Genomic DNA, 27500 nt, shown 5'->3' on the forward strand with positions numbered 1-27500 from the left:
GAGAAGGCTGCTTTGGCAGACAGGAGGGGTGACGTCACGTCTCCGTTTCCACCCCCCCCCCCGAGGTGCCAAGGGCCCCTGACCAAACAGACAAGGCATTCCTATAGGTCTACTCCCATCATCTGGAGATGCCTTTGATTCTGCAATGCCCTTGACTGGCTGTTCCCATTACAGTGGTACCTCGGGTTAAGTACTTAATTCGTTCCAGCTGTCCTTTGTCAACAACAAATGGTCACTGTTTTTTGTGTTGAATAGATGCTATATGGTAATTTATGGACCCCATTGGTATCTCAAGCCATTTGCATGTGTTGCCGTGAAACCAGTCCATGCAGAATGTAGGCACCCTATATATAGATAAAGGTAAAGGGACCCCTGACCGTTAGGTCCAGTCGCAGACAAATCTGGGGTTTGCTATGCCTAATAATGTGTGGTTTGCTATGCCTAATAAAGGACTGTTTCAGTGGTACCTCGGTTTACGAACTTAATCAGTTCCGGAAGTCCATTCTTAAACCAAAACCATTGTTAAACGAAGCGCGCTTTCCTTAATGAGGCCTCCCACCGCCAGTGCCCTTCCACCGTTCAGATTCCATTCTTAGACAGAGGTCAAGTTCACACACCGGGACACTACTTCCGGTTTTGCGGAGTTCGTAAACCAAATTGTCCGTAAGCAGGGCTGTTCTTAAACCGAGGTACCCCTGTCCTGGGCTAAAACTGGAGAGATCAAAGTCCCCCATTGTTCTTGGGCCAGTTATAGCCTACCTCAGAAGGTTGGCGTGAGGAAGAAACAGGATAGGGGAGAAAGGCCATATAAGCCTTGAATTTCTTCCAAGAGAAGGCTGGATGTAAATGAAAGAAATAAACCAATAAACGGGTCTCCTGGGGCCACAATAGGGAGAGCCCAAATGCCCAGGAGACTTCCAGACCAGGGAATGTGGCTAGCTGTGACCCATTGTTGTTGTTATTGTTGTTTAGTCGTGTCCGACTCTTTGTGACCCCCTGGACCAGAGCACACCAGGCATTTCTGTCTTCCACTGCCTCCCGCAGTTTGGTCAAACTCATGCTGGTCGCTTTGAGAACACTGTCCCACCATCTTGTCCTCTGCCGTCCCCTTCTCCTTGGGCCCTCCATCTTTCCCAGCATCAGGGTCTTTTCCAGGGAGTCTTCTCTTCTCCTGAGGTGGCCAAAGTCTTGGAGCCTCAGCTTCAGGATCTGTCCTTCCCGTGAGCACTCAGGGCTGATTTCCTTCAGAATGGATAGGTTTGGTCTTCTTGCAGTCCATGGGACTCTCAAGAGTCTCATCCAGCACCAGAATTCAAAAGCATCAATTCGAGTCCTTTCCAATTCTAGGATTTGTTTGTTTTGAAGCTTACTTGAATTCCCCTGGAAAGGGTAAACTCACATGAAGGGGTGGGGGGAATACAGGCTGGCATTTTGGTGCCAAGTAGTCGCTGCATAGGGAGTGGGTGGCGCTGTGGTCTAAACCACTGAGCCTAGGACTTGCCAATCGGAAGGTCAGCGGTTCGAATCCCCGCAACGGGGTGAGCTCCCGTTGTTCAGTCCCTGCTCCTGCCCACCTAGCAGTTCAAAAGAACATCAAAGTGCAAGTAGATAAATAGGTATCGCTCTGGCGGGAAGGTAAACGGCGTTTCCGTGCGCTGCTCTGGTTCGCCAGAAGCGGCTTAGTCATGCTGGCCACATCACCCGGAAGCTGTACGCCGGCTCCCTTGGCCAATAAAGCGAGATGAGCGCCGCAACCCCAGAGTCGTTCGCGACTGGACTTAACTATCAGGGGTCCTTTACCTTTTTTTTTTTTAGACGCTGCAGAAGATTTCCATGCCTCAGGGTTTGCAATCTGACCATGAGCATCCACCTGGAGTCCTGCTCAGATGCCAACTCTGGGTCCTATCCTGGCCGCTGCATCCTTATGCGCAGGAACGTATGACTCTGCCCGAGCCAGACCCATTCAGTGCTGCCAACACCCAGAATCAGAAACGTTACTAAAGAAGCTATTGCTTATTTCCCAAAGTTAATGTGGTTGATTTTTGATTTTTTTTTAAGACACCAATGTGATGATCTTGACAAAAGAATCGGATCTTGGCAGCATAGATAGGAACTCAGTGGAAAACAGCCACAGATCTTACACTGAACGCTTGGGTACCACTCACTTATAATGGAGAAAACGACGTATAATTTGTGATTTCAGCAGGGACTATTTGGCATTCTTTTATGACACCGTTTTCAAGACATGGCTGGCAAATCTGGAAAGATCCTTGATAATCTGGCAGCGTTGATAGTCTTTGCTGTTTCAACCCACATGCAACTGGACTCATTCTGCGTGCCTCCTTTATAGTTTTGCTCGCCACCTTTCGATTTTTGTTTGCCACGGACCGGCGGCTGTTCCCAAACCACCTTCTCCCCCCATCCAATCTCCAAAATAACAGCGGCGGCTGTGCCCCACTGCCATCTCCTCTGCCAGCCCTCTCCACGGCTGCCGTGAAGTTTCTGGGGAAGCAGGGAGCAGAAAGCAACGTATATAGTTCATGCCATCGTTGCTGAAACGAAAGGAAAGGCTTTGCGGACAAACCCGAGAAATTTCATTTCCTTCCGAGTCGTAGCGGAGGCAGATTGACCTGATATGAACCTGGCCCTTTTCGGAACACACAGAAAATCCTCAGGGCAAGGCAGGATACAAGGAGCCAAGTCTTGTTTTAGGCCAACCACATCCATACAGAGAGGCAGTGTAGTGTAGCAGTTAAGAGTATCAGACTAGGACCTGGGATAGGTCAGGGTTCAAATCCTGCCCGCCCAGCTATGAAGTTCGCTTGGTATGACCTTGGCTGGAGGCTGCCCCTTAGCCTAACCCGCCTCGCAGGGTTGTTGTGGCGTTGATATGAGGACTGGGACCTGGGTTCGAATCTCCAGTTGCTGCCTCTCAACCCCACCAACCTACCTACCTCACGCGGTTGTTCTGGGAATAAAATGAGGAGGGGGAGAGCCACAGTCCTTGGGAGGAAATGGTGGAATACAGATGCAAACGATAATACAGTGGTACCTCAGGTTACATACACTTCAGGTTACAAACTCCGTTAACCCAGAAATAGTACCTCAGGTTAAGAACTTTGCTTCAGGATGGGAACAGAAATCATGCTCCGGCGGCACGGCAGCAGCAGGAGGCCCCATTAGCTAAAGGGGTGCTTCAGGTTAAGAACAGTTTCAGGTTAAGAACGGACCTCCGGAACGAATTAAGTACTTAACCCGAGGTCCCACTGTATTGTCAAGAATGTCCAGAGCAGAAGCTGAACCGGGCCACGATTACAGAGTCCGTTTTGTGCATGTGCAGAGTGCGTTTTCTCCCGCCGCGAAGTAACTGCTGCGGGTTGCAGCTGGCTGAGTGGGGGAATTTGAATTCCAAGCCCAGTGCTCTAGCTGTTACAACACACTGGCTCTCAATCCTTTCAGCTCCTTGCAATGCCTTCCCAGCACCTAAATAAAGGTAAAGGGACCCCTGACCATTAGGTCCAGTCGTGACCGACTCTGGGGTTGTGGTGCTCATCACGCTTTATTGGCCAAGAGAGCCAGAGTACAACTTCCGGGTCATGTGGCCGGCAGGACTAAGCCGCTTCTGGCGAACTAGAGCAGTGCATGGAAATGCCGTTTACCTTCCTGCTGGAGTGGTACCTATTTATCTACTTGCACTTTGACGTGCTTTCGAACTGCTAGGTTGGCAGGAGCAGGGACCGAGCAACGGGAGCTCACCCCGTCGTGGGGATTCGAACTGCCGACCTTCTGATCGGCAAGCCCTAGGCTCAGTGGTTTAGACCACAGCACCAACTGCGTCCCATCCCCCCCCAAAAAAAAACCTCCAGAGGCTTTGCACACCTTTTACAACCCTTTTTCTCTCTGATCTGCACACCTCCTTCCTTGGCTTCAGAAATTTCTTCCTCTCCTCTTTCGTGTCCAAATCTGCCCCTCCAAACCCAATCCTGTAAAATTCAATCGCTTTTCCAATGCAGGACCCCTACCCCATTCCGCCAGAAAGCGCGCCTGACCTCTGGCCAGCCCCCTGTTTGCAATTTGCTCCTCCATATCCCACACACCCGCCACACAAAAACCGACACATGACTCCCTTTCTCCCTCCATTGAAAAACAGAGCCTTGCATTCCACGCCCAGCTCCTGGAACAGATATTCCCCCCCTTCCTTTTCCCCACTCTCCCGACTGAAGACCTCCCTGCTCTCTGCATTCAGCCGCAGAACGGATCCCAGACACGCTTTTTAGGGTGCTAGATCTCGCAACCCCAACACTCGCTCGCCCGCGCTGTTAAAAACACAACAACAGCCCAGAAAGCCTCACGGATCCACAGGGACTTTCCTAGGAAGGATTCCTGGAGGGCGAGTCAAGCCAAGCCTCCCACTTCCTGTAGGAAGCCCAAGAACAACACCAACCCCTCAAAAAAAATAATTACGCAATGCACACCTAAACTCTGCCCATGTACAAAGTTCAAAATGTGAGAAGGTTTGTTGATGCGGCGCTTGGTGGTTTGGCACACCGGCTTCGCAAAGCTGGCAGGCACCCTTCAAATATTTTGGACTACAACTCCCATCAGCCACAATCAGGGCTGATGGGAGTTGTAGTCCCAAACATCTGGAAGCGGCCCAGTTGGCGAAACCTGGTGTGTGTGTGTGTGTGTGTGTGTGTGTGAGAGAGAGAGAGAGAGAGAGAGAGAGAGAGAGAGAGAGAGAGATATCACACTTTTTCCTTTTGGTTTGGTCTTTCTTTAACCCTAATTCTCAGGATTGCAGAGTTGTAAGGGATCCCCAAAGGTCATCCATTCCAACCCCGTGGCAACGCAGGAATCACAGCTGAAGACCCCCCCAAGGATGGCCATCTAGGCTTTGTTTGAAGACCTCCAAGGAAGGAGAGTCTGCCAGAGAAGGTGGGGCGTGTGGAGGGCATCACTTTGCACTAACCTCCCCCCCCCTGCGCTTTGAAGTAAACAGTGGTTTACTCCAAAGTAACTGCCCTATGGGAAACGGAGAGCCATGTGACCCAGCAGAATCCACAGCTGGCGAAGGGTGGTGGCTCAATGGTAGGGCCGGCACCTTCCACGAAGAAGGTCCTGAGTTCAAATCCTGGGAAAACTCCTGCTGGAAACCCTAGAGAGCTGCTGCCAGACTGTGCAGGTAATGCACAGCTGGATGGGCCAAGGGCCTGACTCTGTACAAAGCAGCTTCCAGAAAGGGTTGGAGCTCCATGGAAGAGCATCTGCTTCGCATGCAGACGGTCCCAGGTTCTAGCGACTCCTCCATTGCAGGGGGTTGGACTAGATGACCCCTAGGGATCCCATAAAATTCCACAATCTCCAAAGGGAGGCTGGGAGAGACTACCTTGCCTGAAAGCCTGGAGAGCCGTGGCTGCCAGTCGGTGCTGCCCGTTTGGAGTTAGACTGGACCAACGAACGGTCCGACTCATTCTGACGCAGGTTCTTCTGTTCCCAACTGGTACCCAAGACAAAATGGCACTCTTTTACTCTGGATTAATGCTCCCAGGGTGTGGAGTGTGAAAGGTGGGTGCTTTGGTTCCGTAGGTAAAGGTAAAGGTAAAGGGACCCCTGCCCATTAGGTCCAGTCGTGGCCGACTCTGGGGTTGCGGCGCTCATCTCACTTTATTGGCCGAAGGAGGCGGCATACAGCTTCCAGGTCATGTGGCCAGCATGACTGAGCCGCTTCTGGTAAACCAGAGCAGCGCATGGAAACACCGTTTACCTTCCCATCGGAGCGGTACCTATTTATCTACTTGCACTTTGACGTGCTTTTGAACTGCAACGGGAGCTCACTCCATCACGGGGATTCGAACCACCGACCTTCTGATCGGCAAGTCCTAGGCTCTGTGGTTTAACCCACAGCGCCACCCGCATCCCTTTGGTTCCGTAGAGACAAGCATAAACCGTGCATCAGAGACCCACCCTGCAACTGGGCATTTTGAGTGCAAAAATAAGCCTTTTTCCACCACTCTTGATGGAGAGATCAGCTGGACAGTTCCACTGCCCAGCCCTTACTTGAAACTAGTGAGTTTCAATTAGTTCAACTGAGTTTCCTTGTGGGGAAAGATGCTCAATGTTGCAGCATCGGGGTGGAGAATAGGAGTCATTGAAGCAGAAGGCGACCCAGCCCAAAGAGAGGCGACGGCAGCAGCGGTTCTTGCAAAAGAACAGGAACTGGAATCAGGTGAGGAACACAGAACTGTAAGGTTGGGAGGGGCCCTCCAGCGGTCATCTAGCCCAACCCGCTGCAAGGCAGGAATCTCAGCTAAAGAATCCCTGATGACCATAAAAACCAGTGAAAAAGAGTCCATCACCTTCTGAGGAAGTCCTGCCCTCAAAAAGTCGTTCCTAAGGTTTAGCCGGAAACTCGAAATTTGAACCCACGGCCGCAGGTCCTCCCTTCCGGAGCTGCAAAAAAAAAGCAAGCCTGCCCTCCAAAACCTCTTCCTTGGGGGCCTTAGCCCCACAACCTGCTTTTCGGTACCAAATCTCCGCTCTGGGGAAACAGCAAGAGTGCCTCTGAACATGCGCAGAGCGCCCAACTCCTCCCAACGCCAGCGGCGGGCTGATGAGAGCCAGGCCCCCAGAAATGCGTGACCAAAGTTTATGAGAGGAGAGGGGAGCGTGACTTCGCGGCGCAGCGGAGGGGAGGATTCCTGGCACCAGAACTTGAAAAGGCCATGCTGGGGATTAAAGAGGCCTGCCCCACAGAAGCCTGTGTGCCGGGGAGGAGGCGCCGTTCCTGCGAGGCAGTGTCCCTCAGTTCAAAGGCAGGCCAGTTATTCATCACATTTACGCCCAGCGTGTTTTACAATCCTGCCTTGCATTCTTCCCGGGAAGCCTGTGCCCCACCGCACCCCACAGCCGCAGATGGAGGAAAGCAGGCCCAAGACCACGTGACGCCTAACCAGCTGCATGCCTCATAGAGCATGTGCAGAGCGCCCTCGTTTATTTATTGAGTCGCTGCATTTATACCCTTCCAAGGAGCTTGAGGCGGCGGCGTTATCCCCACCCTCGGCAAAACCCCACAGCAATCCTGCGAGGTTGGCTGAGAGGCAGGGAGTTCCAGGGCCAAGCGAGGGATTTGAACTCTGGTCTCCTGGGTCCTGCTCTAACCACTGCACCACCCTGCCTCTCTCAACCACACCTGAAAGCAAGCCTCTGGTTAACCATATGAAACCTCAAAAACTCCCAGCACAAAGCTCTTTTGTGTTGGAAATTTTTGAGGGTTGTTTTTTTAACAAAAAGAAATTTTGGGGGAGAGATAAAGAGGTCCAGCTTAAATCTACCTGGAAGGTACACAGTCTTTGGCCTGAAAGTGCTTTTAATCCACACTAAGCCGTACTGGCTATTACTAAGTGCGCCTGTGAGCAAAAAGCACTCTGGACATGCTCTTGAAAAACCCCTTTGTATTCCAACATTCGCCTCTCTGCCAGGATCAAAAAACCCAAACCTTCCAGCAGAGCCAATGGGAGCAAGCTCCCCAGGAAACTCAAGGGGGCTTACTTTCGAGTAAGACATCCATGCATGCATTACACACACACCCCGGACATTTTTGGGGATCCGCTGTTTCCAAAGCGCATCGACGCGCGACTCACCCTGCCAGATTGTGCCGGAGCCGGAGTCTTCGCGTCTCCCGGTTCTCAGTTCCCAGTCCAAACCATCACCGCTGCCTCTGCCATGCTGGGGATACTGGCCGAGCCCCGCCGGGCGTGGGAAGGAAGCGAAACGCTTCTGTCTCTCAGATCCAGCTTGTAGAAAGAATAATAATTTAAAAAACGCCTTCCTTTGACTGCACACACTCGGAGAGGTCTTTCTCGCTTTCTCTCTCTTTCTTTCTCCCCCGCCCCTAGAGCTTTTGGGGAGAGGGGGGTGGGGGGCTAAGCCAGACCACCCCCCAAGCCTCCTCTTCCAGGTTCCCCACCCCTCCTTTTCTTGCAGATTTCTGGGGGTTTGGGAGATTTCTGGAGAGAGACAAATATAGCCGCCTCTCCTCTCTTTTTTTGGAGACCAGGCGCGCAACAGATCCCAGCTGGAGGAACTGGGAGATGGGAGAGGAAGGTGGGGGGGGGAGGGAGAAAGGAAGGGGGAGGGGAGAGGGGTGGAGGGAAGGAGGTGGGGGGAGAGGAGAATAAGCAAATGAAGGGAGGGGGGGAATGTTGCACGGAGGGGGGGTGGCGAGGGGAGAGGAGGAGGGAAGAAAAAGCCGAGCAAGAAATTCTCTCACACTCACTTCTGTTGGAGAGTTTCCTGTGCGCAGACAGATGCGCGAGGGAGGGCTTTTAACTCCTCGCTCTCCAGACTGGCAAAGCTGCTACGTTTTCCTGGACAAAGACAAAGACCAAAAAAAAGAGGTCCCTGGTCGAGTTTTTTTTGTTCTAACACGTGGAAGCTGAACCTCGAACATCCAAACGCGCGATGCATCCCCCCGGCGCGTAATTCCTTACCAAAATAATAATAGCAATCTTTGCTGATGGTGGTGCTGTAAGTTTGGCTAGAATTGGCGCAGAGGCTTCTCATCCACAAGTAATTTTCTGGTGCCGCAGCTTTGGAAGAAGCGCGGCGAGAGTTTTTCTGAGCATGCACAAAGTGCATTTAAAACTCGCTGGCCGGCGGAACTGTCAGCTTGGCTGGAATTGGCACAGAAGCTTCCCCCTGCTACACCACCCATACTTAATTTTCTGGTGCCACAGCTGAGCCCCGGGGCTTTGGAAGAAGGATGGCAAGAGTTTTTCTGAGCATGCACAAAGTGCATTTAAAACTCATTGGCTGGTGGAACTGTAAGCTTGGCTAGAATTGGCACAGAGGCTTCTCACCCACAAGTAATTTTCTGGTGCCGCAGCTGAGCCCCGGGGCTTTGGAAGAAGGGTGGCGAGGGTTTCCCTGGGCATGCACAAAGTGCATTTAAAACTCGTTGGCTGTTGTCAGATGGTAGCCGTGTTGGTCTGACGCAGTCGAAATAAACATCTGGTATCTGAAGAAGTGTGCATGCACACAGTGGCGTAGTGTGGGGGGTGCCAGGGGTGCCGGCCGCACCGGGCGCAACATCTGGGGGGGGCGCGAGTCCAGAGGGAAGGGACAAGTTCCTTCCTCCGCCGGGCTCCCCGCCGCCACCGCCAGCCTTGCGCCCTAGCGCGCGCGCCCCTCGCCGCCGCTGTGGCTGCGCTCCGCTCACTGCTCGCAGGAGGAGCAGCCGCTGCAGCAGCGCCGACGCCGCCACCGACGCCTGGCCGGGCACGGGCAGCCTCTGCACCCTGCCGCCGCCGCCATCCCCTCGGCCCAGCCACAGGCGGCGGCTGCTTCTGCCTCCATCCTCCTCCGGGCAAGCAGCGTTGTTTGCGCGGCAGCGCCAGCGGCAACTCGCAGGTTAGGGGTTGGGGGGGCGCAAATTACTTGCCTTGCCCCGGGTTAGGGGGCGCAAATTACTTGCGTTGCCCCGGGTGCTGACAACTCACGCTACGCCGCTGCATGCACACGAAAGCTTATACCCAGAACAAACTTAGTTGGTCTCTAAGGTGCTACTGGACAATTTTTTAATTTATTCCGTTGGCTGGTGGTACTGTAAGATTGGCTGGAATTGGCTTGGAGGGTTTTCACCACCATTGCCACGATTGTTTTCCCGGGCCACCTGGAACTTGTGAAGAAACATGAGAGTTTCTCTGAGCATGTACAAAGTGGTTTTTTAAAATAATAATAATAAAGTTTGCTGGTGGTACTGTAAATCTGGCTAGAACATGCACAGAGGCTTCCCGCCGCAATTATCATTCTGGTGTTGCAGCTGTGACTTGTGAAGGAACATGGCAAAGGTTTCTCTGAGCAGCCACAAAGTGCATGTTCCCCAAAGCACAAACCCAAAACACCTTCCTTGTTGAGAAAATGCCAGAGCTTACCCCACATGCTTGGCATTCAAGGCCAATGTCCCTGAGTCAGAAAAGGCTTCCCACACCCTTTTGCTTGGAAAATAAACAGTGACTAGACTACAGACTCTGGTAGCTGCGAAGACATTCCGATGGATGACTGAGAACTGGTAGCTGCTGGTGAAGAGCAAAACACGCTTTATTTCTCAGCCTCGGGTCTCCAGATGTTGTTGGACCAGATGTTGTTGAAGCCAAGTTACAGGGAACCAGGCAGAGGGCCTTCTCGGTAGTGGCGCCTTCCCTGTGGAACGCCCTCCCACCAGATGTCAAAGAGAACAACAACTACCAGACTTTTAGAAGACATCTGAAGGCAGCCCTGTTTCGGGAAGCTTTTAATGTTTGATGTATTATAGTATTTTAATATTCTTTTGGAAGCCGCCCAGAGTGGCTGGGGAAGCCCAGCCAGATGGGCGGGGTACAAATAAATTATTATTATTATTATTGGACAACAAATCCCATCACCCCCAGCTAGCAGGACCAGTGGTCAGGGATGATGGGAGTTGTAGTCCAACAACATCTGGCGGCTCAAGGCTGAGAAAGACTCCCCTGCAATATGGGAAAGCGGGGAGGAGACGTCTAGTTCAAACAAACCGAAAACATTCCTCAGATGCGAGGAACTTAACATTACGCATATAAATCTGCAAATACATTCCAAAGGTCTATTTTTAGGTTTCCGATAGGCCGCACACACCAGTGGGGACGTTGGACTAAATTATGTCAATTTCGTTTTCTATCGGTTTCCAGTTTTCCCAGCCTTAAATTCATTTCCACGTCAGCTTGAAATTTTGCTTTTGAGCCTTGCAAAAAAACCAAAACCACCGGCATTTTTAGCGTGGATTTCCCCCCCCCCCCGAACAGACACATTTTCGCATGCAATTTCTGCAGCCCATCCTGTGGATTATAGCCAATTCGCTTTCTTTTCTCAGTGAACGTGAGCCTGCATACAAGCAAGTGCATTTTTGCACCTAGTTTCGGGTTGGAGATTCCACATTGCAAGATGTGGTTCATGTGTTGTTTCTGGGAAAGTGCAGATTGGATTTTGTTCAAAACCTGAACCAAACTTCTCAGCTGATGGCGCTTGAGCGCACTGAATGATCCAACTCTGCAACATTTGCCACCAAGATGACTCAACACTGCCTTCCCTTTGGTTTCTACTATATTGTTTTATTTATTATTTAATTTATGTCTCATTTTCCTGTTAATTATGTTGTTTCGAATGTGCATTTTATATTTGATCTTCCTCTGCAACTTTTTATTTTGGAATTCTTTCTTTGATATATTAATGGGGGCCGTGAACTGCTTCGAGGTGTTTTTCTTTAAAATATAAAGCAGTATAGGAACGAAATCAACAGCAGTCACAACATTTATATAACCCCAGAATGTAAGAAAAAGGGTTCAATAATATAAACACAAGAAATGCCTGCTGGATCAGACCAATGCCACCCCCCCCCACCCCCGGTCCAGCTGCTGCTGCTGCTGCTGCTGCTTCTTCTTCTGCGATCCCTTATAGCCGAGTAAGATTGTCTTCCATGAACACAGTTTTAACAATGCGTCCGTAAGTGACTGTGGAGGCCAATTCTGGACCCACACGTCCTTCCACAGTGGGGACATTGGTTTCCAGGCAGGAGTTGATCCCGGTGTGGATTTGCCAAGCGTGCCTTCCTCTTAGCACGTTTCTCCCTTGTGTCCTGAGTTCGAGTGTTTTCAAAGCCCAGGACACCTTTGGTCAAGGCTGTTCTCCAACTGGAGCGCTCGCAGGCCAGTGTTTCCCAGTTGTTGGTGTTTATACTTCATTCTTTTAGATTTGCCTTGAGACAGTCTTTAAGCCTCTTTTGTTGACCACCAGCATTACGCTTTCCATTTTAAATTTCGGAATAGAGTAGTTGCTTTGGAAGACGATCATCAGGCATCCGCACAACACGACCAGTCCAGCGAAGTTGATATTGAAGAATCATTGCTTCCACACTAGGGATCTTTGCAAACTATTCCCAACTTAAGACTGGAAAGCATAATGCTGGTGGTCAACAAAAGAGGTTTAAAGACTCCCTGGAAAAGACCCTGATGCTGGGAAAGATGGAGGGCACAAGGAGAAGGGGACGACGGAGGACGAGATGGTGGGACAGTGTTCTCAAAGCTACCAGCATGAGTTTGACCAAACTGCGGGAGGCAGTGGAAGACAGGAGTGCCTGGCGTGCTCTGGTCCAGGGGGTCACGAAGAGGCAGACACCACTAAACGACTAAACAACAATAACATGTTCCTGATCACTCTCACAGTTTCATTTATTTATTTATTTATTTATTTATTTTTATTATTATTATTATTATTATTATTATTATTATTATTATTATTATTATTTTATCCCCCTTTTCCCTGACTGGGACTCCAGGCACCTTACAGCTACAATTTCATTTCCTCCCATTTATCTGTTGAAGGCGTTCGACACCTCACACATTTTTCTTTACAACACTCCTGCCAGGTAGTCTGGGCAGAGAGGTTGCAATTGGTTCAAGGCAAGCAATGGCGATGGGCGCAGGACGTCTGTGGGTGCAGCGAGAGCAAACACGGGAGAAGCCTCTTGATGTTCCTGTTTCAGAAGTTCCAGAAGTCCATTCCAAAACCGGAACGTTCCAAAAACAAGGCACACTTTCCCGTAGAAAGTAATGCAAAACGGATTAATCTGTTCCAGACACTTTTAAAAACAACCCCCGAAACAGCAATTTAACATGAACTTTACTATCTAACGAGACCACTGATCCATAAAATGAAAGCAATAAACAATGTACTGCAGTTGTACAATCAATCAATCAATCAATCACAGATAGGTAGCCGTGTTGGTCTGCCATAGTCAAAATAAAAAATTCCTTCCAGTAGCACCTTAAAGACCAACTAAGTTAGTTCTTGGTATGAGCTTTCGTGTGCATGCACACTTCTTCAGATGCACTGAAACAGAAGTTGCCAGATCCTTCTATATAGTGAGAAGGTGGGGAGGGGTATTACTCAGAAGGGTGGTGGGAATGGGAGATTGGCAGGTAGCTGAGATGAGCCTGTTGACGACTCTTAACGACTGCAATAGCTCTTACAGGAAAAGGCAAGGGGTGAGAAGGTGAGAAATGGCTTAGTCATGTATAATAAGATAGGAATCCAATGTCTTTGTTCAGACCAGGTCTCTCCATGGTTTTAAGTTTGGTAATGAGTTGCAATTCAGCAGCTTCTCTTTCCAGTCTATTTCTGAAATTCCTTTGTAGTAAAACAGCTACTTTGAGATCTTGTATAGAATGTCCTGGAAGATTGAAGTGTTCTCCTAGAACAAAAACATACAGACACTCAAAACGGAAGTGTGGCGCTCACATCGGACACGTAACACTCAAATCGGAAGCATGACACTCAAATCGGAAGCGTAACACTCAAATCGGACGTGTAACACTCAAATCGGAAGCACGACACTCAAAACGGAGCACGTTCATCTTCTGAAAAAAGTTTGCAAACCGGAACACTTAATTCCGGGTTTGCAGCGTTTGGGTTCCAAGTTGTTTGAGTACCAAGGCGTTTGAGAACCAAGCGACCACTGTGTAGCCTTTTCCTCCGCCAGCCCATTGTGTTTTAATTGTAAGTCCTGGGATCTTAGGATGGCGGGCGGGCGATTAATAGTGACAACCACAATAATAAATTCCGCATTTAAAACAGCATTCATAGTGCAGGGAACGGCTTCCTCCCAGGAAGGTGTTCTCATGCCTCAACCAAGGCCATGCCAGAACTTGCCTGTGCTCAGGAGACAAGGTACATAGGTATCCCAAAACACATCTCTTTTCCCTGTTACAGATAGGTAGCCGTGTTGGTCTGCCATAGTCAAAATAAAAAAATTCCTTCCAGTAGCACCTTAAAGACCAACTAAGTTAGTTCTTGGTATGAGCTTTCGTGTGCCTGCACACTTCTTCAGATACACTGAAACAGAAGTTGCCAGATCCTTCTATATAGTGAGAAGGTGGGGAGGGGTATTACTCAGAAGGGTGGTGGGAATGGGAGATTGGCAGATAGCTGAGATGAGCCTGTAGACGACTCTTAACGACTGCAATAGGTCTTACAGGAAAAGGCAAGGGGTGAGAAGGTGAAAAATGGCTTAGTCATGTATAATGAGATAAGAGAATCCAGTGTATCTGAAGAAGTGTGCATGCACACGAAAGCTCATACCAAGAACTAACTTAGTTGGCGTTTAAGGTGCTACTGGAAGGAATTTTTTTATTTTGACTCTTTCCCCTGTTTCAGTTTCAAACCTCAAGCTGTTGGCATGGGGGCTTTCATGGCCATTTGCATCGACACTTGGCTGATGCCAACTCTCTGGAGAAACCAGATGGGACCTCTCTCCCGTTCCAGGAGGGAAGCAGGTTGCAACCGACAGGACTTCCAAGGGAAGTTTTTAAAAATGTCTAATGTTTTATTAAGTTTTTATCTATGTTGGAAGCTGCCCAGAGTGGCTGGGGCAAGCCGGTCAGATGGGTGGGGTGCCAATAATAAAATGGTTACTATTATTATGATTATGGAATAGGATGTCCCTGTTTTCATCAGATAAATGTAGGAGTGGCACAGGCAAAACAGAGTAAAAGGACCCAGGACGAGAGGGTGGGGGCAGTAGAGTCCAGTGGTCAGAGCAGTTGTGCCAAGAGAAGAATGGCAACACAGCAGCTTCCTTAAGGCCTTGAAATATACTCGGAGTCGAGAGTGGATTTCATGCTCTTTATTCAGCTCATAGTGGTGAGGAGGAAAAATGGAAGTTCCCCCAGAATGTCTGCTTTATATACATTATTTACACAAGGGGCCCCACGTGATTGGCTAATTCCGAGATTCTCCTGTAGGCCAATCAGGTTGCGGGTTCACTTCCACCTGGAGCTGGATTGGGTGGCTCCTGTGGACCAATCAGACTGCTGCATTCTGGATCCTATTCAACTCAGTACATAACAGGCCTCTTTCAGAACAGGTGCAGATTGTTGGATCTGGGCCTAGGCACCATTTAAAGCAGCGTTCTTCCACCTTGGGTCTCCAAATGTTGTTGGACTACAACTCCCATGGTCCATGACCATTGCCTAAGCTGCTTGGGGATCATGGGAGTTGTAGTCCAACAAACATTTGGGGACGCAAGGTTATTTTTTATTTTATTTCGTGAAATTTATGTACACCACTTGAGTGTAAAAAAAACACACACACACTTTTAAAGCTGTCGAAGGACACTGGTTTAAATCACACCGAAAAATCAGCCCTCCAGCCCTAAACCAAGATTCGTGGGAACTGTAGCAGACCCCCACAATTCCCTCCACACCCTTAGCAAACTACAGTTCCCAGGATTGCTTTTGTGCTTTCATTGTGCTCCACATGCACAGTGAGTTAGAGTCTCTCCACCGTTCCTGAGAGCCAAAGCAAAGTTTGGCCAGCGATGACTCTGGCAGGTACCCCCAAGGCCTCTGCAAGGCGACGGATGAGACAGGCCTCCGCGGCAGCAGGAGAAGTAAATAGGATCCAGATGGACGAGGGAATGTGCGGCTCGCTCGCTTGCCTGCACACGCAAGCATTGCGTGGGAGAAAAGCGAGATCGCTCGTAAACGGAGGCAAGGCAAGCGAAAGAGAAGGGAGGCAGAGAACGGAGACAAGGACTCAGGAAGGAAGAAGGAAAACAGCCCTTTCTTATTCTATATAATTAGCATTCCTATCTCACCTCCTTCTCAAAAAGCAGAGACATCCCTTGCCGACAAAAATCCATATAGTTCAAGCTATGGTTTTCCCAGTAGTGATGTATGGAAGTGAGAGCTGGACCACAAAGAAGGCTGATCGCCGAAGAATGGATGCTTTTGAATTGTGCTGGAGGAGACTAAAAGGCCTCGGTCCTGTATACCTGAAGGAGCGTCTCCACCCCCATCTTTCAGCCCGGACACTGAGGTCCAGCGCCGAGGGCCTTCTAGTGGTTCCTTCCCTGCGAGAAGCTAAGTTACAGGGAACCAGGCAGAGGGCCTTCTTGGTGGTGGCACCCTCCCTGTGGAACACCCTCCCAGCAGATGTCAAAGAGAAAAATAACTACCAGATTTTTAGAAGACATCTGAAGGCAGCCCTGTTTAGGGAAGCTTTTAACGCTTAATAGGTTATTGTATTTTAGTGTTTTGTTGGAAGCTGCCCAGAGTGGCTGGGGAAACCCAGCCACATGGGCAGGGTATAAATAAATTATTATTATTATTATTATTATTATTATTATTATTATTATTATTACTCTTGAGCAGGAGTAGGCAACCTAAGGCCCAGGGGCCAAATCTAGCCCAATCGCCTTTTAAATCTGGCCTGCGGACAGTCCGGGAATCAGCGTGTTTTTACATGAGTAGAACGTGTGCTTTTATTTAAAATGCATCTCTGGGTTACTTGCGGGGCATAGGAATTAATTCATTTCCCCCCAAAAAATATAGTCTGGCCCCCCACAAGGTCTGAGGGACGGTGGACCGTCTCATGGCAGGAAAAGGTTGCTGACCCCTGCTCTTGAGAGTCCCATGGACTGCAAGAAGATCAGACCTCTCCATTCTGAAGGAAATCAGCCCTGAGTGCTCACTGGAAGGACAGATCCTGAAGCTGAGGCTCCAAGACTTTGGCCACCTCAGGAGAAGAGAAGACTCCCTGGAAAAGACCTTGATGTTGGGAAAGATGGAGGGGACAAGGAGAAGGGGACGCCAGAGGACGAGATGGTGGGACAGTGTTCTCGAAGCTACCAGCATGAGTTTGACCAAACTGCGGGAGGCAGTGGAAGACAGGAGTGCTTGGCGTGCTCTGGTCCAGGGGGTCACAAAGAGGCAGACACAACTAAACAACTAAACCACAATCTCACCTCCTTCTGCAAGGAGTTTGAGGTGGCCTGCCTGCTTCCCATTTAACCCCCACAACAATCCTGTGAGGTAGGTGAGGCTGAGCAGCAGTGACTGGCTGCCAAGGTCACTGGGTGAACTACCTAGAATCATAGAGTCACAAAGTTGGAAGGGACCCTGAGGATCATCTAGTCCAACCCCCGTGCAAGGCAGAAAAAGTCTGCTGTCCATCGTCAAGTGAATCCTTTATCGCTGCTCGTTGATCTGTTTTATATCCTCCAACATTTCTCTGATGAAAATAGGGATGTCCTATTCCATGTTGTAAGCTGCCCAGAGTGGCTGGGGCAATCCTGTCTGATGGGTGGAGTATTATTATTATTATTATTATTATTATTATTATTATTATTATTATTATTTGTACCCCACACATCTGACTGGGTTGCCCCAGCCACTCTGGGCAGCTTCCAACATATGTAAAAACTGAACAAAACATTAAGCATTTTTTAAAAAAATAAAACTTCCATCTACCGGGCTGCCTTCAGATGTCTTCTAAAGTTTGCATAGTTACACATCTCCTTGGCTCAGGGGTCGCATAGCTCTGTAACCGCCAACATTTCTCTGATGAAAATAAGGACGTCCTTAGGAAAAGTGGGCCATTCCGGGATCAAATCAGAAACCAGAACGGCTTCTGCAAATTTGGGACTGTCCCTGGAAAATAGGGATACTGCTACAGTTTCAACAGATGCCCTCCACAGACTTTGAGGGGAATTTTTTTGCAGATGCTCAAAATGGCATGAAAATGCATTTATATGCATGTAATCAGGTTGAGGACATCATGCGCTGTTTGTTGGTTTGCCCTTTATATGCGGTGCCCAGAGGAAAAAAATCTTATCTCCTATTCTTTCCTTCTTCTCAGATCGATCCTCACAGGAAGCGATAGCTGGAACTCTTCGCTGATAAATAGCTACAGATTGGACATCTGGTAGCCAAATTTGCTCCGGTAGATAAGAAGCTTCGCGCCAGTTATGATAAATGCATTGTAATTTTACATTTTTAATAGAACCATAGACTTGGAAAAGACTCTGAAGGTCATCTCTTCCAACCCCCTGTAACACAGGAAAATGCAACTGCAACCTTTTTTCTTTCTCAAATCTTTATTGATTTTCTCCCCCCCCCCCGAATCAGTCGCTAATTTTAAACAAATTAAATTAAAACAAATTAGCATAATCGAACCTGCAACCTTGGCATTATAAGCACCATGCTCTAGCCAACTGAGTGATCCAGCTGTGAACTTTTATGCTCTAAACGCTGCAGACTTTTATAGACTTGCGTTGTGTGATTTTGGATGAATGCCTTGGGTTTTTTGCCCTCTGTTGTTCATCGTGAAGGCCTTTGGCTATAGGTAATAAATGGCCAAGTGGAAGCTCTAACCACATTGTCTCCCCGCTTAATTTTTAAAAACCTTCATACTAAGTAACGGATTGCAGTTAAAAGAGAGCAATATGTTGAGCCTTTGATAATCTACTAGAGGCAGTGCTGTATCGTGGTTAGAGTGTCAGGGTCAGACCTGGGAAGGACCAAGGTTCAAATTGCCACTCGGCCACAGAGCTCACTGGGGGCAGCTTTTGGGTCTAGCGCCACTGTCCGTCTCAGCCTGGCCTACCTTTCAGGGTTGTTGTGCAACCGTGCAAGGAGAACCGTGCAAGCCACACTGAGCCTCCTGGAGGAAAAACACAAATATATCTGTAATAAATAACTAGAGAGGGGCACCATTTTGAGTAAAACCGCACCTCTTCTTCAGTTTGTGAAAGGGTCCTTTGTTTGCTATTCCATAGTTCCTTAAACGTTGAAAGAAAATGCTGTTAGGTCGCTGGGAATATTTGCACGGATTTCGATGATAATGGTAACTGAGAAGACTCAAGAGGCTATAAATGTGCCAGGCTGCCAGATGCCAAAGGACTCTTGGGTTGGTGTGTGTGAGTTTGCCCTGCGGCCCTCCAAGGCAGTGCCGGATTTACGTATAAGCTCAACATGCTCTAGCTCAGGGCCCCACTCTCTTGGGGCCCCCCAGAAAATTTAAAGGGGGAAAAACTGGGTGAACATTTCCAAAATATAAGATAAAAAACAAATAAAGTAAAACCTACCTACAGCATGAGTGTTTTGTGTTGTGCAGTGAAATATACTTGGAGTCAAGAGTGGATTTCAGCTCTTGGTGGTGAGGAGGAATGGAAGTTCCCCCAGAATGTCTGCTTTATATACATTATTTACACAATGGGCCCCACGTGATTGGCTAATTCCAGGATTCTCCTGTAGGCCAATCAGGTTGCGGATTCACTTCCACCTGGAGCTGGACTGGGTGGCTCCTGCAGACCAATCAAACTGTTACATTCTGGACCCTATTGTTCTAGGACCAATCAGACTGCTGCCTTTTGGATCCTATTCAACTCAGTACATAACATGTAGCCTCCTATGATGTCATGGGCCCCACTTCCTATCCTGCTCCCTAAAAGATCATTGCTTTGCTCCTTTCTATATATAGGGTGCCGACATTCTGCATGGACTGGTTGCACGGCAACATGTGCAAATGGTTTGAGATACCTATGAGGTCCATCAATGACCATCTAGCATATATTCAACACAAAAAGCAGCGACAAATTGTTGTGGACAAAGGACAGCTGGACATATAAAGGGCCCCATTACCTTCAGGAGCTGAGGGTCTCATCAAACCTAAATCCAGCCCTGATCACTCTTTAAATGTATGGTGTGAACACCACTAGAATTTAACCCACTAGTCCAGCACCTGCTCCTCATTCTTCAGGTAGCATCCTAAGTCCTCTCTCAGCTCCCTTTGGAAAATTGTGTTGTTGTTTAGTTGTTTAGTTGTGTCATGGACCAGAGCACACCAGGCCCTCCTGTCTTCCACTGCCTCCCACAGTTTGGTCAAACTCATGCTGGTAGCTTGGAGAACACTGTCCCACCATCTCGTCCTCTGCGGTCCCCTTCTCCTTGTGCCCTCCATCTTTCCCAACATCAGGGTCTTTTCCAGGGAGTCTTCTCTTCTCCTGAGGTGGCCAAAGTCTTGGAGCCTCAGCTTCAAGATCTGTCCTTCCAGTGAGCACTCAGGGCTGATTTCCTTCAGAATGGAGAGGTTGGATCTCCTTGCAGTCCATGGGACTCTCCAGAGTCTCCTCCAGCACCAGAATTCAAAAGCATCCATTCTCTGGCGATCAGCCTTCTTTATAGTCCAGCTCTCACTTCCATACATCACTACTGGGAAAACCAGAGCTTGAACTATACGGACCTTTGTCGGCAAGGCAGTGATCCATGAAGGGGATCGGAAAATGAGTAGGAGGCAAAGAGAGGCAGGGAATTAGGGGAGGGAGTGGTAATGAACACAGAGGTGGGAACTGCCGTCAGGTGCAACCCAAATATCGTGTAACTCTTTACCCAAGCTGTCAGTCAAGGCTGCCTCGCACAGGCCCCGTAGCCCCCCCCCCCCGAAATGTTGCCACCTGCAATTCAGTAGACAAAGCTCATTTTCCTTCCGCGTTTTGACATAGCCATACCGATGTGGCAATTCTCATTGCGTTTCTGCAGGTCGCGCAAGATGCTGACTCACTGCATCAGGGTTGGGTGTGTGGGGTGTGACCAGAGTCGACTGGCGCACCTTGCCATACTGGACTACCCTACAGGGCTGTTGTATTGTGAGTGCATCCCTCAGGCAGTCTCCTAGCAACCCTCAGCACCCTGAACAAACTATGTTGAGGTTGAATCCTGACAAGACAGAAGTTCTGTTTTGGGGGGACAGGAGGCAGGCAGGTGTGGAGGACTCCCTGGTCCTGAATGGGGCAACTGTGCCCCTGAAGGACCAGGTGCGCAGCCTGGGAGTCATTTTGGACTTACAGCTGTCCATGGAGGCGGAGGTCATTTCTGTGTGTCTACCAGCTCCATCTCGTACGCAGGATGAGACCCTCCTCCCTGCAGACTGTCTCGCCAGAGTGGTGCATGCTCTAGTTATCTCCCGCTTGGACTACTGCAATGCGCTCTACATGGGGGTCCCTTTGAAGGTGACCCGGAAACTGCAATTAATCCAGAATGCGGCAGCTAGACTGGGGACTGGGAGCGGCCGCCGAGACCACATAACACCGTCCTGAAAGACCTACATTGGCTCCCAGTATGTTTCCAAGCACAATTCAAAGTGTTGGTGCTGACCTTTCAAGCCCTAAATGACCTCAGTCCAGTATGTCTGAAGGAGCGTCTCCACCCACATCATTCTGCCCGGACGCTGAGGTCCAGTGCTGAGGGCCTTCTGGCGGTTCCCTCGCTGCGAGAAGCCAAGTTACAGGGAACCAGGCAGAGGGCCTTCTCGGTGGTGGCACCTGCCCTGTGGAACTCCCTCCTATCAGATGTCAAAGAGATAAACAACTACCAGACCTTTAGAAGACATCTGAAGGCAGCCCTGTTTAGGGAAGCTTTTAATGTTTGATGCACTATGGTGTTTTAATATTTTGTTGGAAGCCGCCCAGAGTGGCTGGGGAAACTCAGCCAGATGGGTGGGGTATAAATAAATTATTATTATTATTATTATTATTATTATTATTATTATCACGTATATTTCTCTGGATTTTTGGGGGGCGGGGGGAGAATTGGGCCATTTAAAGTGGCACAGTGCTGCTTTAAACGCCTTGTGCAGATTGGTCCGAGGAGCCTGGCATCACAGCCTCTGCTTTCTCAGACGGCTTCCCGGCTGGCACTGCCTCTCTCCAGAGAAGCACAAAGGCCCGATTCATGGCTGGAAACACCTTTTCCAAGACAAGAGGAAAAGGAGAAAGCTCTCTCTCTCTCTCTCTCTCTCTCTCTCTCTCTCTCTCCCTCCCTCTCTCTCCCTCTCACCCACAAGCACAATTGCTGCCAGTCAACACAGGCTTGCGACTGAGTCCCTTTTGCCAGCTTAGGGGAGGAAGGAGGGTATAGTGGCTAGAGCAGACGACGCTTCCAGCCATGGCTGTTCTCTGCCCCCACTGTCAGGAGCGCCCTGATTCTGAGTACCGGTTGCTTAAAAAAAATATGTATAATATATTGAGCTTATTATAGTAAAGGAAAAGAAAGAAGAAAAAAGAAGAAAAAGAAAGAATAGAAAAATGGGGAATACATAAAAAAAAGTTTTGGTAAGCAGAGGAAAACAGCAGTAACAAAATAACCATAAAATATAATTAAGGATACAAAGGTATACAGTTTATATGTAGATGGATAAACTGTTTTCTCAAGTATATATATATTATTATTATTTTTCAAAAAAAAATTATTGGTTGTCACATTTATCACATAAAAAAGAAACAAGAAAAACATTACAAAACACAAAAACAAAGAAAAAGACATAAAAAAGAATTATTACTTCCAGTTCCTAATTTCCTTACATTGATAACTGACTTCCACAAATCCCCTCTAACTGAATTTCATTACATCACCTGTTTAGCAGTTCTCCAAATTCATATTTCTAATAGTATTTAACTTCTTTCAATTACTAACCTTTTCTCCTTTATTCATATTCTAATCCTTAATATTTATGAACAACATATTCTTATTCTATCCCTAAGCCTATTTATTACTTCCAAGAAATTTCTCTTTATCTTATATTATGTTTTCTCAAGTATATATTAAGCCACGTGTCACTATGGTTTCGACAAATACATTCCAAATACAATGGCACCTCGCTTTTCGAACCTAGAGTCAATAGAAAAAACGGGGGGGGGGGGACTCAGCAGAAGCCTTTTGACTTCCGAGGCACGTTCGAAAACGGAAGCGTTTGACTTCCAAGACGTTCAAAAACTGAGGTACCGCTGTATCATTTAATTTGTCCATGGCTTACAAGAATTGTCATCTATCCATTGATTCCAACGTTATCAATACCAATCTTTTTGCAGATGTAAGAGCACAGAGAATCGATTTACGCTGACTGCCAAACCCCACGTCTTAGGCATCCCGTGCAAGATGATGCTGTCTTCTCAAATTTTTAGCTCTTTCCTCAAAATTGTATCCATACATCCTAATAAAGGTTAAGGGACCCCTGACCATTAGGTCCAGTCGTGGCCGACTCTGGGGTTGCAGCACTCATCTCGCTTTATTGGCCAAGGGAGCCGGCATACAGCTTCCGGGTCATGTGGCCAGCATGACTAAGCCGCTTCTGGCGAACCAGAGCAGTGCACGGAAACGGCATTTACCTTCCTGCCAGAGTGGTACCTATTTATCTACTTGCACTTTGACGTGCTTTCGAACTGCTAGGTTGGCAGGAGCTGGGACCGAGCAACGGGAGCTCACCCCGTCGCGGGGATTTGAACCGCCGACCTTCTGATTGGCAAGCCCAAGAGGCTCAGGGGTTTAGATCACAGCACCACCCACATCCCTTTTACCCTATATATAGTAAGGAACAAACCAGTGGTATTTGAGGGAGCAGGCTAGCAGGTGGGGCCCATGACTTACATCATAGGAGCCGACACAACACAAAATTTGAACCGCTGACCTTCTGATCGGCAAGTCCTAGGCTCTGTGGTTTAACCCACAGCGCCACCTGCATCCCTTTTATACATCCTAATATCCCCCCCCCAAAAAAAAAGCACCTTTGCCCATACCAGTTGAACCGCAGGAGGGGAGAATTGCTCTTGTGCTGAAGTTTCCCATAATGGGCATCTGGTTGTGATGGCCTGGGATTTGGACTCAGAGGCTGAACCTGAGGGATCTCAGCTTGCACAGGAGTCCCCGCCTCCAGAACCAGCTGAGCCGGGGCTGGGGCCTGAGCCTGAAGGGTCCTCACCTGTGCTGGATCCTCAGGTGCAGGCACCAGCTGAGTCTGCTCTGGCCCCTGAGGTGATGGAGGACCCATTGCCTGCAGGTGCTCCACTCTCAGCCCCGTCAGGGGAAGGTGAGATTGCCTCTGGATCCGGTAACCCTCCAGCCTCTCCTGGGCTGCAGAGGCTCAGGGCAGAGAGGCAGAGGGAACTGAGTTCCCGCAGGAGGAGTGCTCACCTCCAGGCCAGGAGAGGTGAGTCACCTGTGGACCGGGGCCGCCCTATGCCTCAGGGTAGATAAAAGCCGGCCAGCCCCAGTTCCAGGTTGCGGGAGCAACATTGTTGGTAGCCTGTTCCTGTCTGCACCCTGCCCTGATGGATCTCCTGAACTCACCCGACTCCCCGCCTTGGACCCAGCTACAGCTTTGACGGACGGCCTCAATTCTGCACCCTCGACCTCGGACTGGACTCGGACCACGCCTCACGGAAACCCACAGGACCAGCACACTGGTTGTCCACTGTGAGACTGGGTTTATGGATTGGATGGCCCATTGGCTTGCTCCTCTGATGTTCTCATGATGGTCTCCAGAGTTCTGTTGAAGGACCCCTAGGCGACCATGAGCCTTGGGGAGGTGGGGGTTGGGAATGTTCCTGAGTCTCCGCATCTCCAACAATTACTTGACACATTTTTATACATTTTTGAAAGTTTCCATGGTGTTAGATACCATCGATGTTGCATTTTTTGAAAGTTCTCTCTAATCATGTAACAGTTTGTGAGTTTCCAATTGATCTTCCATAAATTTTCCCATTGGGCCATGGTTATTGAATGGCCAAAATCCTGGGACTACCTCACCATTGCCACTGTTACCTCCTCCTCCTTGACTGTCCAGTCAAGGAGGAGTCAGTAAGTTTTGGAAAGAGTATTTCTTTTAGAATTTACAAGAAATTGCTACTGAGATTTTTCAAATAACTGATGGTATTGGAACCAGTCTGAAATGTGTTCTCTTATTTCCTCAATTTTTTTAAATTTTATTTGGTTATCTTCATTTTTTAGAAGTATTTTATATGTTGGCCAGTTTTCCTGAGTATTTTTCCGTTTTACTGCTATGGCTTCTACTGGAGAAGTCCACCACGGGACTTTAGGCTCCATCAGGTGTTTATATTTTTCCCATACAGCAAAGAGTGACTTTCTTATTATATGGTTGGTAAAATTTTTATGAATTATCGCTTTTCCATATATTAGGTAGGTGTGCCAACCCCAACGGTTGTCGAAACCTTCCAGGTACAGGAGGTCTGGATCCTGCAACGTGCACCAATCTTTTAGCCAGGTGAAACAGGCTGCCTCGTAGTAAAGTTTTAGGTCGGGTAGGGAAAAGCCTCCTCTCTCTTTTATGTCTATTAAGATCAGGTGTTTAATCCTAGGTTTCTTCCCTTCCCACAAGAATTTGGAAATTTCTCTTTGCCATATCTCGAGACAACCTGCTTTACCCAGTATCGGAATCATTTGAAATAAAAAGATTAATTTTGGAAGCACGTTCATCTTTATAATGGAAATCCTACCCAGAAATGTTAATTTTAGTTTACTCCAGGTTACCAAGTTTTTTCTAATCTCTAACCAAGTTTTGGCAGCACCAACACTTTGAATTGTGCTTGGAAACATACTGGGAGCTAATGTAGGTCTTTCAGGACTGGTGTTATGTGGTCCCAGCGGCCGCTCCCAGTCACCAGTCTAGCTGCCGCATTCTGGATTAGTTGTAGTTTCCGGGTCACCTTCAAACGTAGCCCCACATAGAGCACATTGCAGTAGTCCAAGCGAGGGATAACCAGAGCATGCACCACTCTGGCCAGACAGTCTGCGGACAGGGAGGGTCTCATCCTGCATACCAGATGGAGGTGGTGGACAGCTGCCTGGACGCAGAACTGACCTGCGCCTGCATGGAAAGCTGTGAGTCCAAAATGACTCCCAGGCTGTGCACCTGGTCCTTCGGGGCACAGTTGCCCCATTCAGGACCAGGGAGTCCTCCACACCTGCCTGCCCCCAAGAACTGTACTTCTATCTTGTCAGATAGCAACAAGAGGCTTGGATTCACGATAACTTTATTCCCTGGTAGGCGTCGGACCCCCCAGGCAGAGAACCAAAGACTGAGCTCGCACAAAATTGACACTGCCAAGATATTTATGATCCATTTGGGAACAATTAACCAATTGGCAGGAACAACCCCTCCTTTGTTGTCTTCAGGCCTTGGGGAGGCTGAGCCTCACATATCGGAGGTCTACATCTACACTTCCGGTTGTACCTCTGCTTTCCTCCAGAGAAGCCCGCTCTGTGCTGCCGAATTGGAGCAAACGTCAGTTGGGTTTTCTCCAGATTGACGTTTGTTCCGCTGTAGTGCTAAAGAGCGGGTGGTCTGGGGGAAAGGCAAAAGCCATGGTCTCTAGGCAGCGGACAAGCAGGATGAGCCCCATAAGTAGATCAGAAAGGATACTCAGTGATAACTGGGCACAGTCTAATTTTCCGTGGAAGCTTTGTGCAAGCAAATCATGACAAAAGTTAAGAGGGATTCAAGAGTGGAGTCATAGTCCCACTCTGTTCTGGCCTGGTTAGACCACACCGGGAGTCCTGTGTCCAGTTCTGGGCCCCGGAATTTAAGAAGGATATTGACAAGCTGGAACGTGTGCAGAGGAGGGTGACCAAGATGATTGAGGGTCTGGAATCCATGCCATATGAGGAACGGTTGAGGGAATTGGGTATGCTTAGCTCACCTCCTGGCAAATAGAAGGAGAAGAAATGGAGGCAGTGAGAGATTTTACTTTCTTGGGCTCCATGATCACTGCAGATGGTGACAGCAGTCACGAAATTAAAAGATGCCTGCTTCTTGGGAGAAAAGCAATGACAAACCTAGACAGCATCTTAAAAAGCAGAGACATCACCTTGCCAACAAAGGTCCATATAGTTAAAACTATGGTTTTCCCAGTAGTGATGTATGGAAGTGAGAGCTGGACCATAAAGAAGGCTGATCGCCGAAGAATGGATGCCTTTGAATTCTGGTGCTGGAGGAGACTCTTGAGAGTCCCATGGACTGCAAGAAGATCAAACCTCTCCATTCTGAAGGAAACCAGCCCTGAGTGCTCACTGGAAGGACAGATCCTGAAGCTGAGGCTCCAGTACTTTGGCCACCTCCTGAGAAGAGAAGACTCCCCGGAAAAGACCCTGATGTTGGGAAAGATGGAGGGCACAAGGAGAAGGGGTCGAGATGGTTGGATAATGTTCTCGAAGCTACCAGCATGAGTTTAACCCAACTGCGGGAGGCAGTGGAAGACAGGAGTGCCTGGCGTGCTCTGGTCCAGGGAGTCACAAAGAGTCGGACACGACAAAACGACTAAACAACAAAGCTTGGAAAATAGGAGATTGAGAGGAGAGATGATAACCATCTTCTAATATCTGAAGGGCTGTCACATGGACTAGGGAGCAAGCTTGTTTTCTCCTGCTCTGGAGGGCAGGACTCGAACCCATGGCGTCAAGTTACAAGAAAGGAGGTTCTGACTAAGCAACAGAATGTTCTGACACTAAGAGCTGTTCAACAGAGGAACATACTCGCTTGGGAACGTTGCGGACTCTCCTACTGCAGAGGTTTTTAAGCAGTAGTTGGACGGCCATCTGCCATGGGTACTTCAGCTGAGATTCCTGCATTTCAGGGGGTTGGTCTAGATGACCCCAGGGGTCCCTTCCAACTCTACAATTCTATGATTCTATGAAAGCTCAATAGGCAATGGGAGGAGCCCCAGTCCTTGACAGCAGACCTCTGCAGGAAACATCTGATTGCATGAATAATGCTCTGATTGCCTGAATAACGCCAGCGCTTATTCGCTTGATGTGCAGGCGGAGGCTGGAGGAGATATATCTATGTATAAATATAGAAATACC

The 27500-nt window shown here is 48.7% G+C and overlaps 1 protein-coding gene and 2 long non-coding RNA genes across 4 annotated transcripts in view; 1 reads left to right on the forward strand and 2 right to left on the reverse strand.

Moving 5' to 3' along the window:
- Nucleotides 1–8106, reverse strand: part of PLEKHG2 (pleckstrin homology and RhoGEF domain containing G2) — an 83099-nt gene extending 74993 nt beyond the window's left edge. For both annotated transcript variants that reach the window (XM_082230940.1, XM_082230939.1), the window contains exon 1: nt 7641–8106. The gene's annotated coding sequence lies outside the window, so the exon portion shown is untranslated. The remainder of the gene's footprint in view (nt 1–7640) is intronic.
- Nucleotides 1–26736, reverse strand: part of LOC309537044 — a 101729-nt gene extending 74993 nt beyond the window's left edge. The window contains exon 1 of the long non-coding RNA XR_014221786.1: nt 26537–26736. This is a non-coding gene — a long non-coding RNA (uncharacterized lncRNA). The remainder of the gene's footprint in view (nt 1–26536) is intronic.
- LOC309537053 overlaps nt 1–27500 on the forward strand; it is a 219790-nt gene that overhangs the window by 1583 nt on the left and 190707 nt on the right. The gene's annotated exons all lie outside the window — the stretch shown is intronic.

The sequence above is a fragment of the Podarcis vaucheri genome (genome assembly GCF_965113315.1).
Source record: "Podarcis vaucheri genome assembly, chromosome: 7".
Classification (NCBI taxonomy): Eukaryota; Metazoa; Chordata; class Lepidosauria; order Squamata; family Lacertidae; genus Podarcis; species Podarcis vaucheri.